Source organism: Leptonychotes weddellii, chromosome 13, assembly GCF_054177405.1.
Source record: "Leptonychotes weddellii isolate Sample4059 chromosome 13, ASM5417740v2, whole genome shotgun sequence".
Taxonomy (NCBI): domain Eukaryota; kingdom Metazoa; phylum Chordata; class Mammalia; order Carnivora; family Phocidae; genus Leptonychotes; species Leptonychotes weddellii.
In genome coordinates, this window is record NC_138381.1 from 14,783,982 (window position 1) to 14,810,096 (window position 26,115).

Genomic DNA, 26,115 nt, shown 5'->3' on the forward strand with positions numbered 1-26,115 from the left:
AAGGATTTTACATGTTTTATGTCGCTTTATACTCAGAACAGCCCTATGAGGTAAATGTTATTACACGAAATCCAGATGTTAGAACTGTACGGTAAAGACTGTGTCGTCTGACTCCACATCGCCTTAATGAAGAAATCAGTGAGCAGATGGCCAGAGTGAGTTGTCTGAAGTCAGGAGGGTCAGCTGATAGAGCTGGGGCTGGGAGTCACATATCCTACCTTGAACTCCAACGTTCTTTCTGTTACACTGTATTTTCCTTATGATTATCTTTTAGGTTCTCTCACTCCTTAGTTGACTTATTTCTGGGACCCTCTTCAGAACAAAATGGGTTTTCGTCGCACACTGAAGTGAGTGTGCTTATTAACTCCCACTACTACAACTACTGTACCCACATGCTCCCCATGTCAGAGTTCCCACGTGTTATACCCAAGACCCTTCTACCATGGGGCCCCTTCTCACCTGTCTAGGCGTATCTCTGTCATTCTATAGGCATCTTCTGCTCTTGCCAAGCCCTGGAGAAACTCTTTACAGTCTTGAACTTATCCCTTTGCTCACCCGCCATCCTTTGGTGAATTGTCAAAGACATGGCTTATAAGAACCCAGTTCTGATCTCCTGTCATCTAAGAACCCTTCCTGGACTGCTGCCCCCCAGTTCCCTCCCCATTGTCGGAAAGCCTGCCCCTCTCAGATCTCTGCCACTCGCTTGACACTGACTTGAATGGCTTTATTTTATGTTGGTGTGTTTTGGCTCCCCAAATGAAATACCATTTGAGAGTATCACCTTCTTGTCTTATACATAGCCCTTCAGTGAATAGTAGGTACTTAATAATTTTTTTTTGTTCCTGAGAACATCTTTTTTTGCTCCTCTCGTTCATTTTTTTGTCTAATAAGAGGCCTGGGGGATTTGATAGCATGTGAGATTCTGGGACAGGAGAAGGAGAAAGATCACATGTGGTTGAAAGTGAATGTGGTTTCTACTTTTATCTTGAATGTGTCTCTTTCATTCTGGCAGGGGCACTGATGAGGTGTAGTTCAGGTATCTGGGTCATTTCTTTTTTAAAGTTGGGAGTTCTTTTTATTCAGTAATTGTGTGGCCAGCAAGTTGATTTGAGGGATATCAAATCATTCAGCTTACTCTGATCCCTTCTTATGTTAGAAGAACACTGAGTATTCAGATGTATTTAACATGACAGCCCTCTCTAGAGGACATTTCAACTGGCTTTTTGGTATTTTGCTTGAACAGTCTTGAATCCGTCAAATCATGGCCATCACTTAGCTGACAAAGAAGAGTTTTCTCATTGTAATAAAGCATCTGATTAAAATATTGTGTTTAAGAAAAATATCAATAATTCGAGAAATAATAGATCCAGCACTAGAACAAGACAATGTCAAAATAATTGGGAAATCTGTATCTATAATAGCAATAACATCTAGTGCTATTGATCACGGTATTTGAGAAGAGAACTGTTTTAGAACAATGGGAAAGTGATGCTCTATGGAAATCATGTGTCTCACTATTCTCATCCTCTGTTTTGTGTCATGAACCACAGCTCAAGCCAGATTTTCCAGAAAATTACAGAGGCCATGTCACTTTTAAGAATGCCAGCTGATAGAGGAATTGAAAATTAGCATCAGAGGATGGGATGTCCAGCCTCCTGTTCAAGTCCAACCTGACCTTGACCCCATTCCCTCCTACTTTCTCAAAGAACTTGTCCTCTTAGTCATCCTCACTCAGTTATTTTCTGGCTTCTCACCTAAAAAACAACAACAAAAAACTCCACTCCTGCTGGCTGTTATCAATCTCTCTTCCATTGAGCATCCAAAGTTCTTAAAAGAATCATCCATGTTCACTCCATTTCATTTTTACCCTTTTTACCTCAAGTAGCCCACGGTATTAAGCCTTTTGCCCACACTGCTCTTCTGAAATTGTTCTTCAGATAAAGGTCCTCTTACTGTATGCAGTGTTCATTTTTCCACTCTTACTGAGGCACTTGTTTCTCCTTAAAGCTCTTTACCGCCTTTTTTATTTTAAGCTCTTTACCCTTTCAACTTTCTTAAACACGGTCTCCCTGGTTCTCCTTTTTCTCTGACCATTTCCCCCAGTATACTCACTGGGGTTCCCCAGGGTTTCATCTGTGGCCCACCACTCTTCTCTCTTTGCTCCTTCATGGCACATAAGATTTCAACATTGACAGTCCCTCTGTGGCTGAGGGCTCCCAAATTTTCCCTCTGCTCTGGGTTCTCAGATGGCTGAACTCATGTACTTGATATTCCAAATTCTGCCCCCACCCGCTTCCTCCTCATGTTTTGTTTCCAGTGTTAGTGGTAGGGCCTCCCTCAGCTTGGTTGGAAGCACAGAAGTTGTCTTTGATTCTTTCTCATCTCCCACATCCAATCTATCAGCATGCCTCTGGGTTAAATTTCTAAGTAATTATTTCTTGAATCCATCTCCTGATGCTTTTCCCTTATCTTCCTTCTCTGGGCTTCTGTGTCAGCCTCCCCTCCTAGCTGGTCCCTCAGACTTCAGTCTTGTCCTCGTCAGATCCTACTGCTTGGTTCCCTTTCCACAGATGGCACGTATGGAACTCCCACCTGGTCATGGCATTCCCCACCCCAGAGAACGACAGTGATTCTCCGTGACCTACAGCATTAAGTCTGGGTTCTTCAACATGACTTGCAGGACCCTGAGTTCTCCCCTTGGCCTGAGAAGCAGTCTAGATAGCTAGATAGAGTAGTTGGAAGCTAAGGACCCTGCCTCTGTTGGAGACCCGAGAGGTCGATTCTCTATCCAGGGGCCAGGACAGTTTGGTTTAACCTCTCTTTGCCTTTATTACTAACTTGTAAATCAGATGCTAACGCTTGGACTTCCATCATCTCCCAAGCGGATTTCCTTTTCCAAATAGCTTCACTAGAAAAGGAGAGGAGTTTGAGCCCTGAAAAGTGCATCTAGGAGACCTGAGCAGGGAGGGCGAGGCTCCGTGGAAGACCTATAATGAACACACACACTCTGTAGATAAACAAAAGCTGCAGAGCCAGTCAGGATTTGGGGAGTTGAGTCTTTGCTCACCGTATCCTGTGTTCCCTTAACTATTTGTCTAACCAGCAGACTTTTTGCAGAGCCAGTAGTCTGGCTTCCTGTATGAAGGGCATCTCACGGCCCAGGGTTCTTGGGGCTATAAGTGGGGCAGTCTGAAGGCACGTGGTAAGCAATCAAATGACTGTTTTGGTACAGGAGGTGGACTGTTCTTACTCCAAGGTGGAAAACTTCAGGTAGTCACAGGAAGTTGAACTTCTACATGCATTTGATTTAAATTAACCTATCTTGGGATCACATCAATGATGCTGAAGGCTGTCCTGTACAAATGGAAAGCATGACACCATGCAGAGTCCAGGCACAGGAGACGCAGGGTCCAGGACTCTCCTGGTTCTGCCCATCGTGGGCCATGGACACTTTACCTCTTTTAGCTTCGATTTTTCTTCATCTCTCATCTCTAAAAGGGGTTTAGCACTACCCAGCCCTGACTACCATTCACAATGATCTTCAAAACAAAATTTAGTAAATGTGCATGAAAGCACCTTGACAACCCTAATGTGCTAATTAGTTACAAAATGTTCTAATTATTACAATTTATAGTTTTATAACAACTAACAGAATGGTAGCTAAGCCAGGCACCTTATATATGCATTATCTAATTTAAATTTCACAGCCCTTGAGATTGTTACAATTCCCGTTATACAGTTGAAGAAATGGAGACACAGAAAGGTTAATAAGTATTTTACCTAAGACCACCCAGCTGGTAAATAAGAAAGCCAGGTTTTGAACCCAGAATGTCTGACTTCAGGATTCTGCACGTTATCAGTGTGCACACTGCCTTTCTGCTAAAGTAGCCTGCCCACTCCCCGTCTCTGTGCAAGCTTGTCTCTAAGCTGGGAATGTCTTGATCCCTCTGATCCCAACCACTATTTCTGCCCCATAATGAATCTCAGTATATACCTCTTCAACTGGCAAACGCTATTTTAAACTCAGTACTCAATGCTGATGAGGGTAACAGGGTGGACACTTTTACTTCATGTTAACAGGAGTGTTCATTGATAGAACTTTCTGGAGAGGGATTTGGCAATCAAGAGCCTTGAAGTTCTGTTTAGGAATTTGTGATAAGGAAATAACCAGGGGTCATGTAAGAGGTGTCTGTTAAAGGATTATGTATCTTAGCATAGAACTTCAGACTACAAATATACAGTAAAAAGAAAAAAGTTCAATCATAGTTTATCCATGATTTAGAATATAATGTAGCCAATAAATATCTTGTGTTCACAAAATTTTTAATGACAGAAAATGAGACTTTCAAAGCCAAGAACAAAAGCATATAGCATACAGTCCTTATTTTGTATAATATGTATGTTTAATATAGATGTATTATACAATAAAATGTGCTCAGTATTTATATATGATAAGTAGGATTATGGAACATTTTTATTCATGCTTTACATTTTCCAACTTTGTTATCACCATGTAGTAGTTTATTTTTTTTTTTAGAAAAGCATTACTTTAAAATCTTTTCTCAGTGTTCACTAATCCAATGAATTTCTTTTAAAAATAGAATTTCTAACAATTTTTTATTCTGCAAAGCCTACAGATTTCCTGTAGCACTTTCTCCACATTAAAAAATGAAAAGATGCCGAGATCAAGTGGTATGATGACCTGTGATCACAGGCCAATGGGGACATCTGATTCCTTGTTAAATCTCCTATGTCTTCACCTGAGTCTAGAGTGAGGGAAACACAGAAAAATCCTTGACTGATAGCAGCACCCACAGGTGTGGGATAGAAAGCCTGAAGACGCTACAGCAAAGCCCTTGGGTCCACTGCTGATTATAAAGGCTTCGTGCCATTCCCCAAATTCCCTGCTGATCTGTATATTTTGGGGGAAATGCCTCCCGAAAAAAACAAAGTAACTTTTACTCTGGAAGGTTGTGTTCACTCAGACTCATCCACATAACTCATGAATACATTTCTTGTTACCATAACCAAGAGCCAGGGAAATCCGTATGGGGTGGGGGGGGAAGTTGTGTTGAAATCATGAAACCCAAAAAAAATCACAGTTCTGATGGGTAAGAAAGGCAGAGCTGGGGGATTTTTATGTGTGTAATGCTTTTTGGAATTTGGCTCTTAATTTTCAACTTAGTAAAATTTTTGTTTGCTTAAAATAGCTCTTATGGAGCAACGTTTGAATGTGAGTCTGACACATGGGATTTAGATGTTGCTGGCAGGGAGGGTTAAAGATTCCACTTTGGACTATAAAATCTGCACGTCTGGCTGAGAGATGAAGACAGATGGATTGAGTAACAGGAGAAGTTCAGCATTCAGAAGATACTGTTCCAGAAAAATAACTTTATAGTCCTTTTGCGACTGATGAAAACCAACAAAAATCTATTAGTCTTTAAAACATTATTTCAACAAAACACCCAACTCTGTACACTGCTACAGTTAAGAGGCATTGTGCCAAATTGGATTAATTTGTATTTGTGTTTAGCATGTCTGGATCTTTAGAGGCTTTGAACCAACATTTTTTAGAGAAGTTGATGGTAAGCAGGATGCTCCTTTTGGCAATCAGCCAAATCCAACTCAACTGAAAATCATTATGGAAAATTGGAGACATGTGGTTCTGGTGGATGCTACCCTGTCAGGGAAAATCAATTATTCTGAATCTTAGAGTCGACCTTGTTTCCTTCTATGGGTTTTGTCAGCTACTTTGTGTGCAGGAGCATGCAAAATTGCAACATGTTGACCCTCCCTGTATGGCAGGAGCGTGCAAAATTGCAACATGTTGACCCTCCCTGTATGGATGTTTTGACGTTTATCTGAAAAGTCCCCATTGCAAGAAGTTACTTGGAGAAAGTTTAAACATACGTTTCTCCCTTAAAAACTGTCATTGATTCATTATCCAATCAGGCAGGTAAACATAGCCTGTGTTGAATTCTGGTTAATCCAAAACTTATTAGTGGACCAAAGTTTATATTTAACATCTAAAGTTTGGCAGAGGTACGATTCCTAAATAATTTGGGACATGTTTCCTTTGAAGAAGGAATTTATCCTGGATATTTATCCTTCCTATAGAAGCCATTTATCCTGCATATTTAGTAAAAAGCTATTTTAGCTAAAAGTTGATCAGATTCAGGTGTTACTTTTCAATTGAAATGTGGAGAAAAGGCTGTTTTTCTAATTATTCAAATTACTCTGCTATGATAAGAGAGCCTTAAAAATATCCAAAAGTTGGAGCACCTGGGTGCCTCAGTCAGTTAAGCATCTACCTCTTGATTTCAGCTCAGGTCATGATCTCATGAGTCGTGAGATCAAGCCCCGGATCAGGCTCCTTGTTCAGGAGGGAGTCTGTTTGAGATTTTCGCCCTCTGCCCCTCTACCCACTTGAATGCTCGCGCGCTCTCTCTCTCAATCAAATCTTGGAAAAAAAAACCCAAAAACTCAGATCAAGTAATTGAATTTAAGGAAGTCTTAAAGATGAGGTCAAACATTATTAAAAGTTCTGTTAAATATAGCATACAACGTGGTAGTAAAATGCTATTTAAAAATAACAAAATTTTGGGGCGCCTGGGTGGCTCAGTTGGTTAAGCGACTGCCTTCGGCTCAGGTCATGATCCTGGAGTCCTGGAATCGAGTCCCACATCGGGCTCCCTGCTCGGCAGGGAGTCTGCTTCTCCCTCTGACCCTCCTCCCTCTCATGCTCTCTGTCTCTCATTCTCTCTCTCTCAAATAAAATCTTTAAAAAAATAAAATTTTGCAGCCATCAGAAATTAAAGTTTGAGATAAAATGCTTATTCTGTGAAATGAGGTGAGAGAAGCCGTATACACAATAGCATATCAGTATGATCTCAACGATTTACCAAATACATATAAAAAAGTGAAAGAGTTGCCAAATACTTGACATTGTGTTGTAGAATTATGGGTGATTATCTTGTTCTTTGTATCTTTCTGTAATTTTTAGGATTTATATATTTAGATACATGGGCATATTAATTTATAATCATAAAATGATTAAATTACCAAGTTCTTAACCATTTCCAAATAGTGATAAAAATATAAAAACATACATCTTTTACATATCCCTGGATTGATTCAAATGCCTGTCAATTTAGAAATAACCAAAGACCATCTTTTTCACCCTATATATATATATTTTTTTCCCTCTAAAACACATCAATTTAGTGAACAACACGTTTGGGTTTTTTCCCACTGTACGGCATCCACTCCCTCTTTCTAGTAATGCCATCCTCGTTTTGTTCTTTCTCACTCTGAGTACAGCAAGTGGAATAGACCTCCCACGCTGGTCAGAGCCTGGGGCTAAGGCGTGAGCCAAAGCGTTAGCCCCAAAGTCACATTGCTTGGCGCAGGGATAGGCACGGGACCCAGTCTGGGCCAGTGGGAGAGAGGAAGTCCTAGGACTTGTATGGCAATGATGTCGTCCTATGAAACCTCAGACCCTTGGACGTGGTGTTGTGAGGATGTGTGCCTGGAGCTGCAGGGAGGCGCCCAGCAGATCTAAGAATGGAGCAGGCCGAGGAGCAGCAGTACTGAGAGTTGGATCCCAATGGTACATCTCACACCCTGGAATGAGGCCATCCTTTAAATCTTTCCGATTGTCTGAGCCAGTAAGTTCCCTTGCTTCTTAGTCTCATCTAGGTTAAATTTTTCATTCAACTGCATGAACACCAGCTGGTACAGAAACCACATAGGAAAGTACAATAACCAGTCAGATAGTAACGTTTACTCCGGTCCCATGCTGTGTTGCGCTACCCACAGTCCTCCTCTTTCCTGCTGTGTTGCCTTTACTCTCCACAGTGTAAGGCGCACCTTCACTGGGAAGGGTTTAGAGAAGGTGGATGTTTGAAAGCGGGGCTGAGGGGATTCCTTCTGAGTTTGCTTGCCTGTGCGACACGAGTTCTGGGAACGGGGCTCCCAGGAGGGCTAGTTTATGGACTCCCCCCACCACCCATTACAATTTGTATTATGGCACCACAGGCATTAAAGAGCCAATTTTCACCATATCTAAGCAAAAAGCCTTCCTGCATTCTTGTTCTGTCAAATTAGCTAGCACGAGCCATCTCACTTGACCTCCTATTTGTCAAGGCTGATCTGTATTTAAAGTGTGGGAATCCATGCATGTGTGGAAATTTCATCCTTGATCCCTCACTATTCTTCACTGACCTAAAAAGCCTCGTCTTTAAGTAATTGTTCCTTTTCTCTTATCAAGTAAGAGATTCTCTTGGTACAGAGATTTTCTTGGTACAGAGTCAGGAAACACTCATAATCCAAGATTTAAAGATCCCCATAATTCTGTCAAAACATCAATTAACATTTAGACTGGGAAATGTTATGGATATTAAAAAAGGATTATAGGGTAATTTTTTAGTCTTTTTTTTAATTACTAAATTGACCTCTTCCCAATTCATATTTTTCAACTACATTTTAAAAATCCTGGTACTCCATTATACAAATTCTATCACTTATGTAAACAATGTCCAGTTGTTAGATATTTAGCTGCTTATGCTTTCGTTCCTTTCTAGGACAGTACGAAGAACATCCTCGAATGTGCATACATTTGTGATCATTTTATTAGAACAAGTTCCTAGATATTTGAGTTCTCTGGGTCAGAGGGAGAACCAAATATTAAGGACTTTTAAGTTGTCCTCCAGAAAGTTTATACCAATTGACCTTTCCAGCAGCACCGTATGAGAAGACTTGTTTCTTCACACTCTTGCTCTGTTACCATTTGAAAAAAAAATCCTCTTTCACACTTGCAGCATTGCGTGTGTGTGTAAGATTGACCATCATTCTCCCACACTGGACTGTAAGCTGAGGACAGACCCAGCATCTCTTCTGCCAGGACCTCCTCTGATATCTCCCACACAGCAGTAAATGTCAGTGAATTTACTCTCAGTAAATCATTTATGGACTGATAGATAAAAATGTGTGTATATGTATGTGTACATATGCCTGTGTGTGAATCCCTTCTGACGTGCATTTCAATGAGCCTGAAACTTTGCATTATTGAACTCCAGAAGCTTCAGAGGACTGCCTACATAAAACTAAAAGTGATTCCATCTCAATCACATATCGCAAACGTTGCTCAGGGGTGATAGAGTATTCCTATTTTAATGGCTCAGCTCATGCCGAGTGTTAAAACCAGGTCTGATTTATAAAGTACTGAGTCCACTTTCTTTGATCCCCTTCTCTCTCTGCCACACCATGCTAACAATCCTACCACCAAAAGAGTGGGGGTTTTTTTTTTTTCATTTTTAAAAATTTAAATTTTTAAAATTGATTTTAATTTGAAACAATGATGCTGGGAAGCCATACGTTTTCCAGCTTATTGCGAGCTGTTCACAGAGACAGTTGTGCATCCAGAGGACTCCATCGTTCTCGTATTTCATATAAGAATAGTCTGCAACTTCATGGTATCTCTTTTACTTCATTCCTCTTCCTGTGCTCCTTTTCAAGTATGTCCGAGGACCTCCGAGCTGGTATTGATCTGCAGTGAGGCCCTGGGTAGAGGGACCAAGAGCCGGACAGTGACAGACAGAGACCTAGGGAGGAGCCGCTTTTAGAGCAGCCTGCCTGATCAGAGTTAGTTTGTGGTTCACTGGCCTGCTCGGAGGACGGTTTTATAACAACACAGGTGGGCATGCCATGGGTCTTAGTTTGGGTTCCCCCAGAAGCCGCCCCAGAGACCAGGATTTATAGATCTGTGGTATATTTGGGAGCTGATCCCAGACGACACTTGTGGGGAAGGCGGCCAATAGAGGGTGTGCTTCAAGTAAGTTACTGCTCCGGGGCCCTGAGGCTTAATCCTGCCAGGAACTCTGGGAATAGTATAAAGTTAGAGCCCGATCCGGGAGCTACCAGTCCTTGGTTAAGGGCTGCTCCCAGGGAGCTGTTAATTCCCCAGCACCACCACCTCCTCCCCACTTTGGGTGGCCCTGCCAGCCGGCACAAGGGTTCTCGTGGACAGAGAAGGCGCCGAGGCCAAGTGTTAGAGATGCTGGCTGTTGCAGGTTGTGTGGGTCCCCGATGGTAGCTGCCGCATGTGTCTCCCTGTAACTTCATGGCCGCACCACGCATATGCCACCAACACTGCTTTCTGTGTTGTTTGCGGGAGAGTTACGATCCCCTCATCCTGGTCGAGCCACTGGCAAATAAGCAAGTTTCACACATGGGAAGAACAAAGGCAGCAGTGAACATGATGGCCAAACAGGGAAGAGCCATTAGCAGATGAGTGAGAGTTCTGTTTATAGTTGTGTTATGAATGGTTTGTTTTCTTAATCATGACCCTCTAACCAAATGTGGGTAAGCACTAACTGAATAATGTGCCTGCTACTAGTTGAGAACTGAGCGATGATAAATAGAGGGGGACTCCCAGATGGGGATCTTGTCAGCTGCAGGAGTCCCAGCCTATCAGCAACTCATCAGAGTCAAGCTTTGTTCCCCGCCCCCCCCCCCCCACCACCACCAATCTGTAAGTTTGCAGGGATGGGGCTAGCTGGCAGCTAAGGTACTATTCATTTCTTCCTCCCAGCCTGTGTGACATACATTTTTTTTTTTAGTATAATTGACACAAAATGTGACATTAATTGTAGGTGTACAGCGTAGTAACTCCACAACTCCATACCTCGTGCTATGCTCACCCTGAGTGTAGCTTCTGTCGCTGTGCAACGAACGTTATTACCATACCGTTGACTATACTCCCTGTGTTGTATGTCCCTGTGTAGTTTTGCTTCGGTTTCCCTTGCCTTAGGAGACCTATCTAGAAAAACGATGCTACAGCCATTTGTCAAAGAGATTACTGCCTGTGTTCTCTTCCAGGAGTTCTGTGGTTTCAGGTTTCAGGTTTCATGACATACACACACATTCAAACATATTCATTTTATTCCTGTGACTTTTTTTTTTTCTTTTTGGCTGGGTAGAGTATACTTTATTGATGGTGTGTGACAAAGTTGGGCTCCCCGAGCCCCTCCCCTTCTTCAGGGGGTCTGGGATGGAAACTGTAGAGGTCGGGAGATTCTCAGTGTGTTGGGGGATGAGTTGGGGTGAGGACTTCCCAGCAGCTGAGGGCCTCTCTCCTCCTCTCGCTGGAGCTGGTGGTCCAGGGGCTCTTACTCTTTGGAGGCCAAATGGATTAGAAGGTCCACCATCTGGCTGCTATAGCAAAATTCGTTGTCCTACCAGGAAACGAGCTTGACACAGTGGTCACTGGGGCAATGCCAACCCCAGCATTGAAGGTGGAAGAGTGGGTGTCACTGTTGAAGTTGCAGGAGACAACCTGGTCCTCAGTGGAGCCCAGCATGCCCTTGAGGGGACCTCCAATGCCTGCTCTACCATCCTCTTGATGATGATGTATTTGGCAGCTTTCTCCAGGCGGCAGGTCAGATCCACAACGGACACACTGGGGGTGGGAACATGGAAGGCCCTGCCAGTGAGCTTCCCATTCAGCTCAGCGGTGACCTTGCCTACAGCCTTGGCGGCACCAGTAGAAGCAGGGATGATGTTCTGAGCAGCCCCTTGGCCATCACACCACAGCTTCCCAGTGGGGGCATCCACAGTCTTTTGGGTGGCAGTGATGTCATGGACTGTGGTCCCCAGTCCCTCCACCATGCCAAAGTTGTCACAGATGACCTTGGCCAGAGGGACCAAGCAGTTGGTGATGCAGGAGACATTGCTGATAATCTTGAGGGAGTTGTGGTACTTCTCATAGTCCATGCCCATCACAAACATGGGGCTATCAGCAGGAGGGGCAGAGATGGTGACCCTCTTGGCCCTACCCTTCGAGTGAGCTCCAGCCTTCTCCATGGTGGTGAAGACTCCGATGGACTCCACAAGATACTCAGCGCCAGCATCACCCCATTTGATGTTGGTAGGATCTCGCTCCTAGAAGATGGAGATGAGCTTTCCATTGATGACAGGTTTCTCGTTCTCAACCTTGATTGTGCCGTTGAATTTGCTGTGAGTGGAATCATACTAGAACATGTAGACTGTGTAGTTGAGGTCAGTGAAGGGGTCATTGATGAGGACAGTATCCACTTTGCTAGAGTTAAAAGCAGCCCTGGTGATTAGGCCCCCAATATGGTTAAATCCATTTACTCCAACCTTTACCCTTGCGTCTCAGGGATGCAGCGGGCACTGCCCCAGAAATGCAGCTCTTTGTCAAAAGGGAAGGAGCAGATAGCCTCCTGTGACTTACTCGTTCCATAACTGTAAGTCTGTATCTCCCATTCCTCTTCACCCATCTTGACCATCCCCCACCCTTCTCCCCTCTGGCAGTCATCAGTTTATTCTCTGTATTTATAGATCTGATTCTGCTGTTTATTCATCCACTTATGAATTTTAGCTTCCACGTATAAGCGAAATGTATGTTTTTGTCTTATTTCATTTAGCATAATATCCTCTAAGTTTATCCATGTTGTTGTAAATGGCAAACGCTCATGCCTTTTTATGGCTGCACGATATTCCAGTGTGTTCGTGTGTACTACATCTTCTTTACCCATTCATCTATCAATGAACACTCACTTCCATATCTTAGCTATTGTAAATAATGTTGCAATGAACATAGGGGTGCATGTATCTTTTTGTATTAGTGTTTTCATTTTCTTTGGGTAAATGCTCAGTAGTGAAATTATTGGATGATACAGTATTTCTATTTTTAATTTTTGTGAGGAATTTCTGTACCGTTTTCCACAGCTGTTCCAAATTACATTATGAGGGTTCCTTTTTCTCCACATTCTTAGCAACACTTGTTATGTCTTGTCTTTTTGATTCTAGGCATTTTGACAGGTGTAAGGTCAATATCTCATTGTGGTTTTGATTTGCATTTCTCTGGTAATTGGTGGTGATAAGCATCTTTCCCTGTGTCTGTATGTCTTTGGAAAAATGTCTGTCTAGCCTCCGCTCATTTTAATCAGATTATTGGTTTTTTGGGTGTTGAGTTGTAATAAGTTCTGTATATATTTTGGGTATTAACCTCTTATTGGATATATCATTTGCAAATATTTTCTCCCATTCAGTAGGTTGCCTTTTTGTTTTGTTGATAGTTTCCTTCACTGTGCAGAAACATTTTATTTTGATGTAGTCCCAATAATGTATTTTTGCTTTGGTTTCCTTTGCCTTAGAAGACCTATCTAAACAAGTATCGCTACCACTGATGTTAAAGAAATTACTGCCTGTATTCTCTTCTAGGAGTTTTATGGTTTCAGGCTTTATGACATACAAACATATTCAAATTAAACACTTAAGTCATGCAAACAAACTTTGGAAGATATCCACCAAAGAAATGGTAATGATTCTGAAGAAAGGAACTTTTTAAATATATCTGTGATATTTTTGAAATCTGATTTTCCAAGAAGGAATTATTCTTATCAAGGCTCTTTAAGTTCTTGATAGAAACATGTATATGCACATGTGTGTGTGAGAGTTTGACTAGAACAGTGACTGGAACAGAGTAAGTGCTAAATGTGTTTGATATTATTACTATTACTGCATACTGACTCCCATCCAAGATCCTGAGAAGCCCCCTGAAGGGGAAGCTTATCATTACCGTTGAGGAATTTGTGTTTTTTAGAGTTGTATCCTCAGAAAAATGTTGGGAACCACCAGGAGGTCCTGGGGCTTTTTTGAACCTCCCATTTTATGTTAAAACCAACAGAACAACATCTCCTGTCTCATGATGCTGATCACAGGCCTAGCACCAAGGATGCAGTTCCTTCTGTCCCACCTTCCCCAGAGAAGTGCCCTGCCTGGTTCAGAACCATGGACAGTGTCGTGGGAGGCAGCATTCCCCTGCCAACCCCACAACCTTGGACATTCTGATCCTGTGACACGTCTTTTTTTAATCTTTGACACTCCCCCACCTCCTTGACCAAGTATGTTGTGTGGTCAAGAAAATGAGTCTGTCTTGCAAAGTCAAGACATAGGCCTTTCAGTGACTGTGGCTCTAACCCCCTGCCAGCCCAACTGCTAATGGCTCAGAAGAAAGAAAGCCCGCTTCTTTGCAAGCCTGCTGTTGGGAGCATTGGTGTTAAGTGCAGTGTAAATGACTCTAGGAAGAAAGGAACAAAAATTATCAGATGCTTTCACCTAACTGGTGCACGCATACTCAGTCTTAAAATGGGGCTTCCATACGACCAGGGGCTCTGGGGTCCAATGATACTTGACAAGTCAAAAATAAGACAATGATGTGCATTATAGAGGAGGCAGTGAGCTTTGGTTTAAGGTGTATATAGATTATACATAATGCCTCTATGGCACTATATTCTTTATACGTGAGTAGAAGACTTTTTACCGGAAGCAGAGCCCAAAGAGTCATGACGAACGCTTACCCTTCTGAACACAAACAGGTGAAAGTTGTTCTTACCCCAGGAGAAGGAAACCCTGCCCCTAATGAAGCCAAATTGAATGATCCAAGAATGTCAAATACCCGGGATTCCTTACAATTAGCAACAATGTAAAAGAATGACTTGTTTATGAGTGAATCAATGAATTGTTTGTAGTGATAGTTTAATTGGATGCCCTGTTCTCCACATCCTGTGCTCAGAAGGGCCCAGGCAATCTCACCTACTCCCATTTTTGCAAAGACAAGGAAATAGAAGCATAGATGTCCAAGGACTTGTGTAGTACCAGAAGCTCCTCTCCAATTGTGTTATGGGCAAAAGTGCCAGGGAAACAGTGGTGGTCAAGGCGAGCTGGCTGGCACTAAAAAGCTTAATTGATATTTGGTTTATTTCAAGATGACCTGAATGTGAGATACTGGTTGGGGGGGGGGGGGGGAGGTCACACAGTGCTTTCTAAGGAAGACCCAAGTGAAAAAGTTGAGTTTGGATCCAAACTTTGGACTCTCTTGGCAGAGCAGTATGGACAGCATTGCCGACACTTACCCATACGTTCTCTGTGTTTGCTGTGAAAAATCTGGCAACCACCTTGCAGGTTGCTCTACGCCCCCGCTACGTTTCACTATGACCTTGCCCAAGAGGACTGTGGACTGGACTCCAAAGCCTCTGGAGTCTCAAGAGCCAGGTCACAACATGGAAACCAATTAAGTGAAAATTCGGTTAGCAAGCCAGGAACGTCTGTGGTAATGAGCCAAATCATCTCCTACGAAGGGAAACAGACCGTGAAGATGAGTCGTAACAGGAGAGTTAAACAAAGATAAACCTTGGCGACCCCCCCCCCCCACTTTCCTTTTGAGTACAGATCGTTTTTATCCTCTATCAGTGGAATGTTAATGACTCCCATCCATCGACAGGGTACTGTTGCAACAGCAAACACTGACAGCTGCTATCAGCCACTTGACATGTTTGCTGGCCCTTCTCATTTTCATTGGCTCACTCTTATCCCCTCAGCCTTAATGAAGAGTTGTAGATATTTGCATTCCTATCCAGAGAGAGAAAAAGTAGACGTCTTTCTGAAGAAAAATTTTGTCCCTGTTCCCTTTCCTTAGCAACGTGGCTTCCATGAATAAGAGCAATGGTGCTCTGCAAAGTAAATTAGAAGAAAAAATAAATGTTTCTTGAGCACCAAGGTAAGGCAAGCACCATGCTTGAGCAGGACTTGCACAGTCTCCTCAGTCTCCCCTCAAACCTATCAAGTAGAGCTTCCTATTGTGCCCATTTTGCAGATGAGGAAACTGAGGCTCAGAGATATTAGCTTGTCCAAGGCACAGCTGGAAAGTGGCAGAGGCAGGATTTGAACTCAGAAAGCCTGACACCTCAGCTTCTTTATTCCTGCCTCCCTCCAGAGCGGATTTTTCAAGGCCTAGAGAGGAGCAGCATAGAGCCAGCACAATTGTGAAGGTAATATTTTCCCAGAGGATCATTTTTCCTAGTATTTAAATAATTTTCATCAAACTCAAAGATTACCTTGGCCTTCTAACCTGAAATTGTGTCCAAGATAGGCTTTCTGGAGGGTCTGTGTTGACAGTCCAAATGAACTGCTCAGAGAATCAGACACTCTGAGTTTCTAGGCTCAGAAACTCGGAACACAGTAGCTCGGAGAAGTCTCAAAAGACATGGGTGGAGGAGAATCTTAACAGCCCAGTTTTGGAAATGATACCATTTATGGACAAATTGCAGCTCAGATCTGTTACTAAGATCTATTATCTCGATTCCCGAATAATTGGTCTTTAACTAAAACATAGCTGTTATTCGCATGACTACAATACCAACTCGAAAACTTGAGAAACAAACGTGGCTCATGGAGGCCAGTATACAGGTTGCGATGGTTGTGCATCTTTTCCTTGGGGCCCCATTGTAATTTGGCTTCATCTTCCCGCCCTTCTTTTCCTTGAGCCTCCCACCCCACCACCACCACGTTTTGCCCTTGTTCATGTATCACTTTATTTTATATCCTCTTTGGAGAAAACTATGACATGCATACATATCAGAACTTCCTGCTTCTCAGCTTTGCAAACACTAAAGTAAAACCATGTGTATGTGAGCCTGGCCCCCTGGTTATTGTAATTCCAGGTGTTATCCAGAAGTACCCTTGAGCTAGGATCAGGAGGGTCAGAAATTGAAATTATAGAAATTTATCAACAGCCACTAAACAGCCTAGGGAGCTGTGGCCAAAACAACTTAAAATATATCTACTAAAATAGATGGCTTTTCCCTTGTGTTTCAATGATTGAAAACCAAGAGGCATTCTGTGTTGTGGTAAGGGTGCTCCGGGGTGAGGATTAAGTGTGTGTTCTTTAAAGTCAACAGATGCCACTTAGATTAGGGCTGCAGCTTTTTTTTTTTTTTTAAAGGGGGGAAAAAAGAAAGAAAACATGCCTGAATTCCCCAAGGGAAGTCTGTATTCCATAGCAAACAAAGACCCAGCCAGAAGCTACCCTTACACGCACGGGGCTTCAACCTCAGGGTCTGAGCCAGCTGAAAATGTCACCCGTGGCTTTCCAAGTTAGACTAGCCCTTCAGGTCGCTGGTCTTGGCTGCACTGAAGGCTGAGCTTCAGGAAAACAAAGTACCAGATCAAATCTGTGAGAGCACTGCTCTCAAGTCAACTTCGTGGGAGGGCCATGTGTCCATGGAGGAGCCAAGCAAGGGGAGTTCCCCCCAAAGTCCGGGCATGGTAATCACTAATTAAGTGCCACTGGATACTGTACTACCTAGCAGCAGTCTGCTAGATGCTGTGCAAGGTGCAGAAGTGCTCCCTTATTGATCTTACAAATCTGGGATAAGCAAGTGGTGTGGCAGGGGTGTGAACGTTCTTTGAAAGGATAACGTAGTGATGGCCCCATGCCAGGCGGTGGTCATACTGCTGTTCTTGGGATGCCTTCTGGTGTCCCAGAGCTCCAAGCTGTGGCCATCCCATGGAGGTCAGCGGGGCCATTCGAGTTCATCGTGCCTTCTGTCGCCAGCCCACGGTGGGCCGAGCGTGGTGCACGGGCTGCCCCAGAGCAGGAGGGGTCTGCCCCCTCCTCGCTTCCTGAGACGCTGTGGCTGGCAGAAGCATGGTTGGAGCCAGTCGGACCTGGGTCTGGATTTCAGGTCGGAGCCGTTTCCTTACCCGTAACTCAGGGTTTGAGATGAGGCTCTTGCACGTAGGTGTTGCCTGGTCCTCCCTCCCTTTTTTTCCTCTTAAAGTGTAGCCTTTGCTATCATGTAGGGTAGCCAGGGCTCTCTTGTCAGCCACCTCCAGATTCACAGGCTTGCTTCTGCCACCAGAAGCTTCCACTGGCTCAGTGCTCAGCCTACCCGGAAAACCACCCCCTCCCACCACATCCCTGATGGAATGGCACACTGGCCACCTGTCCCACCACCTGCCACCAGACTCCACGTACCTGACTGGGGTGTCAGGCATTGTTGACTGATGCTGAGGCTCAGCAGTCCTAGAAAGCATGCCTCAGAAGGAAGAATACAGCTGAACTTCGGCCAAGAGCCAGACAGGAAAGGTGCTTCATTATCTTCATTTTTCTTTCCCTCCTGACTGAACAGCGTCCCTTCATATTCTCCCTGCTACGTATACCCATGTCACTCTTTAGTTCTCTTCAACGGAAAAACCTCAACCTCTGCTTCAAGAAAATGATGCACTCTCCAAAGAAGTCTCCTTTTCCCCCACCGCCAAGTCTTCTGTCATCAGGGGGTGCCCTGGCTTCAGCTTGGAAGAGCGGAGCCCTGCTGTCTGCCCTGCTGGGCTGGGAGGAGGCTGGGACCCAGAGCAGGTGATGGAGAGGAGATGAGTGCTTGTGTTCTCGCTCCTTCACCCCTCCAGTGAGGCCTGTGGACCGTTGCTGCTTACCAGGGAGCCTGTTCTTCAAGCACCTCTCTTGATAATACTGATTTTTTTTCTTCATCCACAGAGCACCCATATCTCATCCAGCAGAAAGGATGCTGTCCCTAGCAGTATGACTCTGGGAAAGGGGATCCCCATATGGGCTGAGGACGGCGGGCTCTTTCCTGCCCTGGGCTGCCAGAATCACACAAGGACACCCACTCTGCCTGTCTCAGAGGGGACATCACCATCCCCGCATGTTCTTTAGTCCCATCTCTGTGATGGATGATTTCAGGGCAGGGGAGTTTCCAGCTCTTACAGCCACAGCTCCTCTGGCTGCCAGAAGCAGAAATCTACCTCGGGAAAGTGGGAATAAATTATAAGGCTACAGAGGAACCACCAAACCTAAGGACAGAATGAAGTATGCATGAGCCTTGCGTGATCAAGATTAGAAAGTCAGAGGTTAATGTTAGTTTCTCTGTCTCATTAAATGTCCGTTCACTCTCATTATGGTTTGAATGCACTCATTTTGCCTCTTCCATTTGACCGTCTTGTGCTTGTTCAATGTACACAGCCCCCCGCCCACCAAAGGGCTATCCCAAAGTTAGAGTCCATGGATGCTCTGCTCTGCTCCCCACAGCTGACCTGGATCTCTCATCTCTGAGTTGAAACTCCTGCCCAAATTTGATTGGCCCGGCCCAGTTTATGGCCACTCCGCAAAGCCGGTGTCTACTGATGCAGCAAGGGGTTCTGAACTGTGATGCCCTGGGGACCCCTTTCAGGAGCTATGAGGAGGTCAAGTTCCCAGAACTAGAATGTAATAACGTTTTTCATGACAATGATGGTGATGATCAACTGTCACAACTTTTAAGATATGGGGGGTATCTTCCACTCACTGTATCCGGGCAGCCATGGGGATATTTTTGGAATCCTGAGAGCACTCTATTTGCAAACATGACAGCATCACAACGTGCATCACGGGTTTTAGCTGCTTGGGAAAAAGTCCCGGAGACACAGTAAAGCAGTTGTTAATGTACACAGTTGACTTTTAACTCCTTAGAACCAAAAGGTGGTGGGGTGGGGTGAATCTGATATCTCCAGCATTCCTGGAGCAGGAGTCAAAAGTTGGCTCTCGGTACTCAGAGTGCTTATTTAAAAATGCTGCCTCACCAGGGCACCTGGGTGGCTTGGTTAGGCATCCGACTCTTGATTTGGGCTCAGGTCATGAGATCGAGCCCCCCGTTGGTCTCCATACTCAGTGGGGAGTCTGTTTGAGATCCTCTTCCTCAGTCCCCCCCAAAATAAGTAGTTAAAAAGCTGCATCACCAGTGCTCCCATGGCACAAAGAATGTTTTAGGGGTAAAAGCACAGGAATTGGTGACTCCCGGCTAACAGACTGGTTCTGAAGAGTCAGACTTCATATGTGAGGATGTCTTAAGACCATCTTAACCAATCTCTTTTGTGATCCTCTATGTACATCCACACGTATGTCCTGTGACAATCTATCAGGATGAAAAGAACTATCTTAGCATAGAAGAATTTCAGTGATAAAACATTGTGTTGGATTTTAATTGGCAACTTAAAAAAACCATTTGTTACGTGAAATGATGGTGCATCTTACAATTGATAATGTCTTGCATTCAGTGAAATACAGTAACATCAACAGTAGGGGTGCAGAACTTCAACCAGCAGAAGCTTAGAGGAGGTAGGGATCTGGTTTTGGGAGGAGAAATCTTGAGGACTTGTCTTGTGTCAGGGTTTGCACAGCAAGCATATCTTCATATAAATTGTACATGACCAGTCCATAAATAAAGCAGTGTTCTTGAGGAATCCCCATATTTGTGTTTTATATAAGCGTGCCAAAATACCAGTCATCTAGGTCTGCAGTGAACACCAGGAGTGACGGGGCATGCCATGACATGAAGGGAGGGGGCAGAAGCTGGCCCGTGTAGCTCCAGCCCAGGGAACCAGGAAGGACCTTCATTTGGGGAGGAAGCCAGGGATTTGATCACATAGGACTCTTTGGACCAGAACAAGGAATTTGAATTTTTATTCTGTGTGCAGTGGGATGCCAGTGGCTGAGTTTGAGCAGAGGGGCTGTTGACATTTGTTAAAGGTCATTTTGGTTATTAGGAGAACAATGTCCTATAGGTGGTACGGAAAGAAAGCAGAGAGCAGAGGTTGGTGAAGGTTTGAGACTAAAGACGGGGAGGGTTGGAGCAAAGATGGAGAAAATATAATTAAATCCTAACAAGTATATCACACTATGCACAGAGTATGGCAGATGGCCCCAGCATTCCCTACCATTCACCCAGCAGGGAGACCCAACGGTCACTCAATACATGATTGTTTCTCTGCAACATAAGGACCCTCGCTTCCCAGGTGTTTCTGTCTTTCTTGTCCAAGAAGTCCATGGTGACAGAGGCTCACATTTCACAGCATCAACTCCAGCGCGGTGGCCTGGTGTTTGGGTTCATGGATTTTCCTGCTGGCTCCCGCCTCTGGCAGCCCAGCACCCTTGGACAACATGGTTCACACAGTGACTCCCTTCCCCGACCTGCCCCTTGAGAAAATCACCATTCCACTGCTTGGAAAAAAAGTTGGGTCACTTAAACAATTATTTCTTTTCTTGCCCAGCTCATGAACAATGACATTCAATAAATCAGTCCTATCTAAGAATACATTCAGAGCAAAGGAACCATCTGGGTTTCCGAAAGGTCGTTAGAAAGTGTACATGAAAAAATTTTTTCCTAATCCCCTCCTGTTTGAATCTGGCTGGTTTCCACTGGGCACTGAAGTTCCTCTTTTGTGTGGTGTGCTTCTGCAAACTTAAGAAATGTGCTAAATTCCAAATGTGTCCAAAATCGCCTGGTTTCAGTATATGTCCATGATGGGTTTGGTTAAGGACCAAATTCTTTGTTTTTCCTTTTTTATCCCTTTGTATTAATTACATTCAAAACAAGAATGTTAGCATTTACTTGATATTTACCATGCATCTATGAATGCACAACAATAAAAATAAAAATAAAATTGCTGAATTTTCCTGTATAAAATGATAGCAAATAATTTATAGATAGGATCATTAAAATTCTCGATCATACTAGATTACTATTCATTGCAGCTACTGCAATGTGCATGTAATTTTTCTTTCATGTTTGCATCTTTACATAGATAAGTTTCTCTCAGAGTCTACTGAGGATACAAGACCGTTTGGGATCCACAGAAGCACTGATTATAGATTTGGTTGTTTGGAAAAACTGTGGTCTGGAAGTTTATTTTTGCTTTTTCTTAGACCTAGCATGGCTGAGCAAAATTGCTGGCTTTAAGAGACCAGGATAATGAGAATGGGGATCATGTGATGTGACCCAGCAACCAACTGCCCATGTCTGGGCCGCAGAAATGACTGTTAACTGGCCTTGAGTAGAAGTTGCGTGACTGTGCTGTTCACCGTTGATATTGTTAAGAGCCTAATTTTATGCCTGTACCGTGCTAAGTGCTTCATATAAACTAGCTAGCTCTTCTTACCTCCATAGTGATTCTGAGGCAAGTTTCAAATTGCCATTTAACAGATGAGAAAACTGAGACACAAAGAGGAAGTAGGCAACTTGTCCAAGGTCACACAAATAGTAGTGGATGGACTTGAACTCTAATTCACGTCTGACCCCAAGCTCAAGCTCTATAATTACTGTGCTGTAATATCTTCCTTGACCAAGAGAAGCGCGAACTACCATCATATGTGGCTTGTAGGTTAATCTGGAAAATAAGGATATAGGGACAGATACAAAAGGTTATGGTCGAGTATATACTTCCTACTGATCACCAAGAAAATATTGACTGCGTATAAGATCTGTAAGATTTTTGACAAATGCTTTCAGTTCAGTTGGATTCATGGCGGATTTGTGTACAGAGCGTAAGTGATTGTTCTCATCAGGTGATAAAGGGACAGGCATAAGCACGGCATGAGGGTAGGACAGCAAAGGAAGCAGCCTGGCCACAGCAAGTTTCTCCTCTGACAGATGGTGTGGACTAAGGTTGAAAGAGGAGAATGGACCTGGAACATGAAGATCCTCAGCAGCCAGTGGGGGAGGGGGGATCATGGATCTGACGGGTGAGGGCCTGCCACAGAAAGGGTCATTGAGAATTTGAACATGGGCGTGGCAGGAGGAAGGTGGGATTGCCCTGGCCATGGCAAACTCGGAAGACCTGGGAACCTGGAGTTGTGCAAGCTGGCTCAGAGCTTGTTAGCCATCACCCAGGGTAGACGGGTGTGGCTTCGACACAAGTGGTAGTCGTTGTTGAAATGTAAAGGGCGGATGGAAGCACAAAGTCTTTATTAAAACCAATAGGCCTTGATGTTTGGGTGAAGGAAATGAATTGGAGAGTATAAACCTGGATGGGTTAGAGAAATGAGATGAGGAATTCCAAAGGAGATGTTGGTTTTGGACAGAAGATGATACGGTTGATTTTCAGATGTTTTTGACTCTGAACAGTTGGTGAGCTATCTGGGTGAAGGTTTCCCAGGACCATTGGTAAGTGGGGCTGGAGCTGGGGTGAGAGGTTGGCTAATGGTGCAGACGTGGGGATCCCTGTTGCAGTGAAAGCCACGATGAAGGCTGAGGATGGAGACAGAAGAAAAGAACAAAGGGGCCAAAGAGCTTGAGTTAGAGAAACCTCAGCTAAAGAGGACCCAGTACAGGAGAAGAGGGACTCACATCTCTCATTTCTGGGGAGAGTGATAGTGCCATTTCAGAAGGAAAGACTTAGGTTGATACTTTCCAGCTTTTTCATCCCAGATGTGATCACTGGGAGGTTGCATCTCCTGCTGGTGGCTTTTGTCCACCCCTTCAGATACACTGTCCACCCTATGACCTCCTGCTCTGTGCCAGGGGGCTGGCCTATGTGGCCCATATCTTCGGGGCTACCACCTCCTCTGGCTCCCTGTTGGATATAACCAGTGGGAGACCCCAGGGGGAGATGGGAGGGATGGAGGAAAGAGGTTTATTCCTCTGGCTCCCTTCTTGCAAGGCTGCCTCAGCCTGATGCTCTCCTGCCACTGAAGGTCACTGCTCCACCCAGGGACCCACTGAGCACACACTCTCCCCCTGCACTCAGTTTCTCGCCCTCTTCATCCCTTTGGGAATTGCGGTGCTGCATTTGTCTCCTGGGGCTGCCGTGACAAATTACCACAACCTGGGTGGGTTAACACCATAGAAATGTATTCTCCTACAGTTCAGGGAGCCAGAAGTCTGAAATCAAGGCGTCGTCAAGATTGGCTCCTTCTGCAGCTTCTTAAGGAGAAAATAGCCCGCGCTCTTCTGATAGCTTCTGGCGGTTGCCAACAATCCCCGGTGTTCCTTGGTTTGCGAACACATCACTCCAATCTCTGCCTCCACCTTTAAATGGCCACCTTCTTTTTCTCTGTATCCTTTTCTGCTTTTCTGTCTCTTACATTGGATTGAGGACCCACCCCAATCCAGTATGATCTCTCCATCCTTACCTTCCTTACATCTGTAATAGACTTTATTCCCAAATAAGATCACGTTCTGAGGTTTCTGGGGTGGAGGGCAGTGTTCAATCCTCCGCAGGTGGCAATAGCTCCTGTGTGGTCATCCCTGAGTTCCTGCACTTACCTTTGTAGTTTCCCTACACCCTGCCCACATATTTGTACCTTATTCTCTTTGTAAACAGCCCCTCCTTGGATTATCCTAATTTTAATGCACCTTCTGTTTCCACTTGGGACTCTGCGTGATGATCATCCCTTTGGTAAATTTCTTACCTTTTGTACAAACCTATACATATTAGAACTAACTTATCATCGCTCCCTTTTTGGGCTCAGCTGCCAGGAAAGTTAGCCCTAAACATAATGTTCAACTGTAGAAGCTCTCTTTAGCCTAAATTTCTGCTATATTTATCTTTCCCCTTTAATGACTGTTATTTTGTTCTCATTTTAATATGTCTTTATAAATTACTTTTAAAGATATGAAATAGTATACTTAGTAAGAAAATGCTGGTTCTCCAAGTCTCCCTTTCTCTGGCCAAGTCACTTACAACTTCAAGCTCATCCTTAGACGAATCCATTTGCACATCTATTTCTCACATTTGGGTGGATGTACATTTGGCTCGTCTAAAGCATTATGTTTTGAATTCACACTGGTTGATCCTGACTGAGAGAAATGTTTAAGTTGTTTTTCCTGTGTGCATGGTTCTGAGTTTGTGTATAATTGTGATCACCCATCTTCAACAAGATGAACGTGTCCCGTCATAGTTAATCCAACCTACTGCATCAGGCCGAGTGACGGTCACTCTCACCCTACCGGGCCATCTCCTGGTTTTGTGTTGAGTTTGAGGATGCCATCATGTGGCCCTTTGGAAAATGAAGAGGAATATGACATCCAAATCATTGCTTTCAACTCTTAATAGTTTGAATGTGACCCAGAGATCTGTGCTCTTGTACTTCACCTTCCACCCCACAAGGGAGCTTTCAAATAATATCAAGATATCTGGCGTTTTTCATAGAGTTGTAGAGCTGGGAAGAAGCTGGAAAGAGGCCATGTAACCCAACTCGTGTGAGTCCTTCTTTTTGCAATGAGTAAACAAAGGTCCAGAGAGGTGAATTCACCACCCAGTGCCCCACGATGCACTTGAATTTTAGCAGGGATGATGTTCCCAGCACAGCACCCTTTCCACTAGGATTTGTTACGTGTGATCTTGGCAGGGTCCAAGTGACACACACAGCAGGTACTGTGGAAGTTCAGGGGGAGAGGAAGTCACTTCTTGCTTGGTGCAGAGAGCCAGGGATGGTGTCGAAGAAGAGGAGGAAATTGAGATAAACCTCGATGTTAACCTCTACCCACATTAACTTCTGGTTCTCATGGGGAGGGCGGGAAGATGTCAAAGACTCAATTTAATATGCCCATCAACTGAATCAGGTGCTGGCTCTTTACCCAAACAAGTGAAAATAGTAGTCCTTGGAATTCTCAAGCTTACAGGACTTGGCTTTGTGGCTCCAATTGGTCAATGAGAATTTTTGATTAATCAAGAAAATTGCACTTTGACTAAGAAAGAAAAAGGTAGACATTCTAGGATCAGATACTAATAATAGCCATTACTGAGGAAAATACTTTTGAATGGAATAAGTCTAGACTAAAATGTCAAGGAAGCATATTTTTAGTTAGAATTTAATTTTTTAATGTCTTGTGGTTATTCCAGAAATGAGTAAAATCGATAACACGATAACAGGGATTGTTGAGATTGATTATACTAAGATTCTGTGATCTTTGCTTTCCTCCCCCCCCCCCTCCCAAATTTGAGAGTCTGTTCATTCAATCAGTGAATCAGCTTTGTAATATTTATTGACATTTCCCTTCTGCCACATCCTGGGGAAATTACAAAGATGAACAAACAAGCCTCTTGCCTCGTAGGAGCTCACGCTTGCGGGGGGAAGGACAAACATTTGAACAAGTGAGAGCTGAAGGAGATAGAGAATGTTTTACAGAGGGATCTTGTGAGCTGGACATTTGATGTAGCCGGATCCCAGTGGGGAATGATAGACAAGGTAAGGCGAGGCCACTCGCGCTTCACAAAGGATTGGACTGGAGTCCTAGGCACTGGGAGCCAAGGAACGTTCTTACGCAGGGTCATAAAATAGATATGCTTTAAAATATTTGCACTCAATGGGATGTGGGAAAGATTGGAGGCAGGAAGAAGAATTAAGCTATAAAAAAAAATAGTAGTATTGAGAGGTTTTTAGGTCTGAACTAAGGTAGTTGGCAGCAGAGATGGAGAGGAGAGGTGGATTCCAGAAACCTTTTCAAGTATCCGTCCTGGGATGAGGGAAGGTTA

The 26,115-nt window shown here is 43.9% G+C and overlaps 1 protein-coding gene and 1 pseudogene across 2 annotated transcripts in view; one reads left to right on the forward strand and one right to left on the reverse strand.

Annotated features, from left to right (window-relative positions):
- The window catches only part of CCBE1 (collagen and calcium binding EGF domains 1), a 220,205-nt gene that overhangs the window by 139,173 nt on the left and 54,917 nt on the right, over nucleotides 1-26,115 (forward strand). The gene's annotated exons all lie outside the window — the stretch shown is intronic.
- On the reverse strand, nucleotides 11,169-12,262 carry LOC102736548 (glyceraldehyde-3-phosphate dehydrogenase pseudogene; annotated as a pseudogene).